This window comes from Octopus sinensis, linkage group LG3 (assembly GCF_006345805.1).
Source record: "Octopus sinensis linkage group LG3, ASM634580v1, whole genome shotgun sequence".
Taxonomy (NCBI): Eukaryota; Metazoa; Mollusca; class Cephalopoda; order Octopoda; family Octopodidae; genus Octopus; species Octopus sinensis.
The window spans coordinates 27,796,494-27,803,993 of NC_042999.1; the positions used below are offsets into that span (position 1 = coordinate 27,796,494).

Consider the following 7,500-nt stretch of genomic DNA (forward strand, 5'->3'; position numbering starts at 1 on the left):
GGTGATTATTTGATTTATCAGATCAGCATTAAATCGTGCGTTTTTTTAATTGTTCGACGAACCTGTATTTTATGTTATTTTTATAGGGAGGAAACATATTACACACACACACACACACACACACACACACACACACACACACACACACACACGCACACACACGCACAGAGAGGCACACACTCATATACATATATGCATATATACATATACATACACAAGCACACACAGACAGACATACCTGTGCGTGTGTGTGTGTTTATGTACGTACATATATATGTATGTATGCATGTATATACACATACACAGACGCTACTTTCATTTATTTTCTTCTATTGCTTGTTTCAGTCATTGGATTGCAGCCATAGAGGAACACCACCTTGATGAGTTAAATGCAACAAATTGACCCCAGAGCTTATTTTTGAAAGTTCCATACGTAGTCTATCGGTCTCATATGACAAAGTGCTTGCTACAGTAAACATAAACACGTAAACATCGGCTTGCGAGCGGTGGAGGAGAAGAAACATACACAATGACATATGCACGTTTTCGTTCTCGTTGAGTTCTGCGTATATATATTTATATATGCATGTATATATACATGTAGATGTAGGTACGTACATATATGTATGTATGTATGCATATATTTTATTTATTACACTATTGTATGACTGAGCGCCTTCGCGTCGATTCGATTCGATTCGTTCCGTTTCGTTTCGTTTCTTCTTCTTCTCCCAGTACAGTTTATATATATATCACGTGATCACGTGACCGACCAGGCTATCAGATGTTGTTACACATCGCTTCGCATTGTTTTAGCCTTCAAATGACGCCACCCCGCTGGCTAAGCGCTCAGGCCAACAGAAGAAAGAGTGAGAGAAAGTTGAGGTGAAAGAGTACAGCAGGGATCGCCACCACCCCCTGCCGGAGCCTCGTGGAGCTTCAGGTATTTTCGTTCACAACGCCCGATCTGGGAATCGAAACTGCGATCCTACGACCGCGAGTCCGCTGCTCTAACCACTGGGCCATTGCGCCTCCACACACACACGCACACACACACACACACATATATATATGCCTGAAGTCAGAACGCCATGATAGACCGTTAGCTCCTACACGCATTTTTTCCTTCTTTGTTTCTCTCCTTGTTTCTTTTCTGTGAATCTTTCTGTCGAAGAGCGTAGGCTCGAAACGTAAAAGACTTGGTCTATTTCTATTCCTGAGCGCCATATTAATACATTTGCTTGTTTGTACTCCACCTGCCGTCGTCTTTTGTTTATTTTCGTAAACCTACCCGTTATATATATATATATATATATATATATATATATTATATGCATGTCCACTTAGTGGTCATCCCTTCTTATACGCATATATATATATATATATAAAATCTATGAGTTAGAGGTTATGCAACCGTCTAAGGGATAAATGTATTTGTAGACACTACCGGTGTATTGCCACTACGTTTAGGCCTTGCTATAAGGTTAACAGTAGTTGGTAATTTAAATGGTAAAACCGTGATATATTCAGACAGGAAAAGAAATGGAGCAACAATTAATAATTAGAAGGTGTTAAAAGGTCATAGTTTAATTGTAGTTCAAGAACATTTACAGCTGCTTCAGTTTATTATTTCGAAGTAAATTTGCATTTATCTCGTTTCTTTTAGCAAACATCATTAGAATGATTTAGGGGAATATACATACATACACACACACACACACACACACACACCACAAGCACACACACATACATATATACATATATATACATATATATATACATACATATATACATATATATATATATACACATACATATACACACACACACACACACATATATATATATATATATACACACACACATATATACATATATAGTTATATTTGTATAAGTAAATTATTCATTTATACACACGTAATTAAATTAACTTTATTATCGGTTAAGCTTGTTTACAATTTGAAAACAAAGCGAAACTGTACCTAACTTGAGAGTGAGCAAAAATACAAGTTCTCACAATCCGATATCTCATTATATAATATAAATACATACCAACACACACACAAGCGACAATAAGAGTCTTCAAAGACAGTAGCTCCCATAAATTCTAAAATAAAATTTAGGATTTATGGAGGGTCAAAGTTGGGGAAAAAAAGTGACACTGAAGATGTACAAGGAAACCGAACGAACACAAAGAGGAAGGGTCGTTTGAGCAGAACAAAAGGAAAATAGTGGACGCTGGGAAAAGACATGTTTTATGAAAAGAGAAAAGTTAGGAGAGAGAGAGAGAGAATCAAGTCCACTCGTTTTGACGTCCGAGCAGGAAAAGAAAGAGGGTCACCTGAGGAAAAGCAAGGCCATGTAGGGGGACATGGAGTTATGTACAGGGTGGTGTTCATTTAAAGAGTTCAGGCCACTTGTGGTCAAGGGAGACCTTGAACAGAGCGGTCGTCGGCATTTTCACTATCTCGTCCGGCAGCTTATTCCACGGATCCGCAACCCGGACGGAGAAAGCCCCTCTCCTTCGATTGAGATGAAATCGTCGCAGATAGTCCTTTTTGGAGTGACCCCGCAGCCGACGCTCTGGAGCAGGGGTGAAGAACAGCTCTTTCGAGAGGTTACACTTTCCGCTTATGATGTTGTGAGCAAGAATGAGATCACCACGGCGTCGTCGCTTTTCTAGAGAATAAAGGTCGAGCGTCTTCAGCCTTTCTTCATAAGACAAATGCTTGAGACCAAGAATGAATGTGTACTGCAACTGATTTACTTCAAAACAGCAAAAATGCAAATAACTGCAGCATCACAGGACACCAGTATACCTATCCAGCAGAAACACGTGTTGGGTTGGAATTTGAGAACAATGATACCCTTCATTAGCAAATTGTACATTTTTTCTCTTTTTTATGATGTCTTGTTTATCAATACTTCATTCTGACTCTTTCTCTTTTCCAGTCCTACAAGACATTTTCCTTTTCCTTTGCGTTACTCCATACTTAGTGTCTTGCAGTCACACGACCTCTTCTCGTTGAATATGTGCACTTATTTTATGCTCGAAATGAGGAGTAGATAGACAGCCGACAACTGATGAAGGGTCCTTTTTCTGTGTTAACTCGTCCCGTTTTCCATTTTTTCCCCTTTAAATATTTCACTTGTTTTTGTACTGTAATTATTATAACAATAATACACCGATGATTAAGTAAATTGCAATATAATAATATAATAATAATGTATAATAATAAAAACGTATATACGTTTTTATTATCATATTGCAATTTACTTAATCATCGGTATATTATTGTTATTTTAATTTTAATATTTCTATTATATGTAATTTTCTAGATGGTATAATTTGATTGTTCATTTTGAATTGATAAAAGGTGGGTTTTTTCTAATTTTTGTATATATATATATTATATTTTGTGAAATTTGATTTAGTATTTCTAAATTGAATTTTTCCCTGTAAGTTAGGAATAATATTCCCTCAAATAATAATTATATATGTATATATATACTCTTTTACTTGTTTCAGTCATTTGACTGCGGCCATGCTGGAGCACCGCCTTTAGTCGAGCAAATCGACCCCGGAACTTATTCTTTGTAAGCCAAGTACTTATTCTATCGGTCACTTTTGCCGAACCGCTAAGTGACGGGGACGTAAACACACCAGCATCGGTTGTCAAGCAATGCTAGGGAGACATCACTTTGCATGCGTTCCACGACTGCTTCCAACGGTGGAAAACGCGCCTGGACCAATGCATTGCTTCAAATGGAGATTACTTTGAAGCGATAAAAGTGTAATCGTGTAAAACTAAGTGAATAAAATAATATTGCAAAATTCCGGTTTCTTTTTTGGGGTGGGGAGTACTCCCTCGCATATATTCCTTCCGGTCATTCAAAATGTGACCGCGTGTGTACCGTTGGCGATTTTTTCCCTCTGTCTTCCCTTCTCTGGATCTTTCCTTCTCCTATTTTTCTGACGAAGAGCTCCGCTCGAAACGTTAAACCCTCCTTCTTCCCTTCTTTCCTGAGCGTCCAATAATACTATAGTTGTTCCACGTCCTCGCGTTATTGTGTTTTTTTGTGCTTTCTTGTTTGGATTAACTATATATATATATATATATACACATATATATATATATATATATATATATATATATATATATATATGTATGTATGTATATATATATATGTATATATGTGTGTATATGTATGTATATATGTGTGCATGTCTGTATATATATGTATGTGTATATATATGTATTTATGTATATGTAAGTATATATATACATACATGTATATATATATATATATATATATATATATATATATATATATATATATATATATATATGCATGTATGTATGCATATATGTATATATACAGACGTGGTTATGTGGTTGTATAGTAAGAAGTTTGCTTCCTAGCCACAATATTTGGTAGATGGAAACTGAAAGAAGCCCAGGGTGAAAAAATGCACACACACACAAATATCTTCTCGAAATGTTCGTACCTCTCCTCATCCACCTAGCCATCACTCCACCCGGATTACCACTGGATCTTCATACTCTTTCAGACTCTACTTCCGTGGATCTTACTGGCTACTTTCGCTGTTGTATATCGCAGTAATCTACGACGACTTTTGGACTTTTTGAACTTCTGTCCTTTTCTCGAAACGTTCAAGACTTTTCCATTGTTCTCGAGCGTTGAGCTAATGCACCTGCTTGTTGTTCCATCGCTTGTCTTCGTCTGTTGTTTTCTGTAAATTTGAGCAATATATATATATATATGTTGTGTGATCAATAAGTATCCGAACTGTTGCCATAGTAACGAAGTTAAAGCACGCAGAGTAAAGCCGCTCGGCACAGATTGACCATGATCTCTGCTATGCATGCGCACTAAGTTTTAACGTTCTAGCTCACTTCCGCTATTTACAGCAGTGCTTGGAAGGAAGGTGTGTAGCGTGTGATCGTCGCATTGACAATAACAGAAAGTGGTGCAGAGAATCTGCATTGAAATTTGCCAAAAGCTTGGCGGTATATTAAGATATTAAGATCTATCTTCTGAATAACCCTAAATTTTAACTTTTAACAATATGGCAGTGTTGTTTAAAATATTTAACTATAGTACCCCATGATAAAATTTCCCCTATATTTATTATCAATGGTCTACTTTTGGCTTGCCCCTTTAATTATCAACTAACATCTTGGTTTAAGATTTCCTTTACCAATTCTCATTATATTGCTTCAAATTAATCTTGATAGTTTTATGACTATACTCACTATGATTTCTGTCGACTCCCTCAGTCCCCTTCCTAACAGACACTGCTCCTTGTTCTTTGGCTTCAGATTCTGGTATACAAAGATTTGATAAACAATACTATAAATTAAAACAGCCCCACTACCAAAAAAAAAAAAAACAGTGACAAGCTAGATCTCTAACAAGTCTTTCTTCCTGACACCTTAGTAGCTTCTAAGCTGAAGTGAAGACAGCATGGACTTTGTCTATCTCCTTACCTTCTTGGAGGTTTTAGGTAAAATTATACTAATGTCTCCATCTCTTTTACTCTTTACTCTTTTACTTGTTTCGGTCATTTGACTGCGGTCATGCTGGAGCACCGCCTTTAGTCGAGCAAATCGACCCCGGGACTTATTCTTTGTAAGCCCAGTACTTATTCTATCGGGCTCTTTTGCCGAACCGCTAAGTGACGGCGACGTAAACACATCAGCATCGGTTGTCAAGCAATGCTAGGGGGACAAACACAGATATACAAAAGTACACACATATATATATATATACATTTATACGACGGGCTTCTTTCAGTTTCCGTCTACCAAATCCACCCACAAGGCTTTGGTCGGCCCGAGGCTACAGTAGAAGACACTTGCCCAAGATGCCACGCAGTGGGACTGAACCCGGAACCATGTGGTTGGTTAGCAAGCTAATTACCACACAGCCACTCCTACTCCTGTTTTAATTTAATTTAATTCTGTCTTTATGCAGCTGAGGATTGCTCTGCATTTAAATTGATGTAATGATTGCATTGATCAATTAAATGGAGTCGCTTGAAACGATCACACTGCATTACCTCTGGATGTCCTTGTTGCTTATTTTGATTTTATTTATATTCACATATATAAACATATTTAGACACACACACACACACGTATGTATAAATGTATGTGCGTGTGTATAGATGGCGCACGCGTGTAATTGCGCTTACATTCGCGTGTACGTGCATCGTGGCAGATATCGTCAACTTGTTTCCCCTGAATTTTCCTACGCAATCTTGAGGTACAAGGCTCGATTCTGTCTCATAGATCTGGGGCAAGAATCCTTTACATAGTCTTGATTTAACTTAGTCTTGTGTTTGGTATTTTACGAAAGCTGACAGTGAGCCACGTTGATTCTGACAGAGAATTACGTTAATGGTACATCTATTTGCAGAATACTAATTCATTTTAACTTTGTTCACACAACGAAGGATCCGATACTATGATAGCTAAATAGATAGATAGATAGATAGATAGATAGATAGATAGATAGAGCTTACTTGGAGAAGAAGAAAAAGAAAACGACGCGAGCATTCAATCTTATAATAACAATTTAATAAATAAAACATATGCATACATACATACATACATACATATATGTACATACCTACATCTATATGCATATATACATGCATATATGAGTACAGAACACCACAAATAAACGTAGAACACAACGAGAAACGAAAACATAAAATCAAACAAGGAAACGGACTTTTTTTAACAACGAAAAAACAGAGTACAAGACAAACAATACAAGGAACATTCCCCTTCTTCCTGCCCTTACCTTCGAAACACGCATTGAGTCGAAACAGAGGCAGCTGAAGAAGGGGAATATTCCTTGTATTGTTTGTCTTGTACTCTGTTTTTTCGTTGTTAAAAAAAGTCCGCTTCCTTGTTTGATTTTATGTTTTCGTTTCTCGTTGTGTTCTACGTTTATCTGTGGCGTCCTGTACTCATATATGCATGTATATATGCATATAGATGTAGGTATGTACATATATGTATGTATACATATATTTTATTTATTAAATTGTTATTAGATAGATAGAGTTTTTATTCTTTTATTTTTTATTCTTTTTCTTTGTTTCAATCATCTGACTGCGGCCCTGCTGGAACACCACCTTGAATGGCTTTAGTCAAAGAAATCTACCATAAGACGTGTGTTTTTAAAGCCAAGTATTTATTTTATCGCACCATTTTGCCGAACAGCTAAGTTACGGGGACGTAAACACACCAACACCGGCTGTCAAAGCGGTGATGGGAGGCGCGCGCACACACACACACACACATACACGCACACACACGACGGGCTACTTTCAGTTTCTGTCCACCAAATCAATCCACTCAAGGCTTTGGTCGGCCTGAAACTATAGCAGAAGACACTTGTCCATTGAGACTGAACCCGGAACCATGTGGTTGGGAAGTAGGCTTTTTACCATACAGCCACCCC

General features: G+C 37.3%; 1 protein-coding gene across 1 annotated transcript in view; it reads left to right on the forward strand.

Annotated features, from left to right (window-relative positions):
* Nucleotides 1–7,500, forward strand: part of LOC115209882 (stAR-related lipid transfer protein 5-like) — a 226,870-nt gene that overhangs the window by 13,981 nt on the left and 205,389 nt on the right. The gene's annotated exons all lie outside the window — the stretch shown is intronic.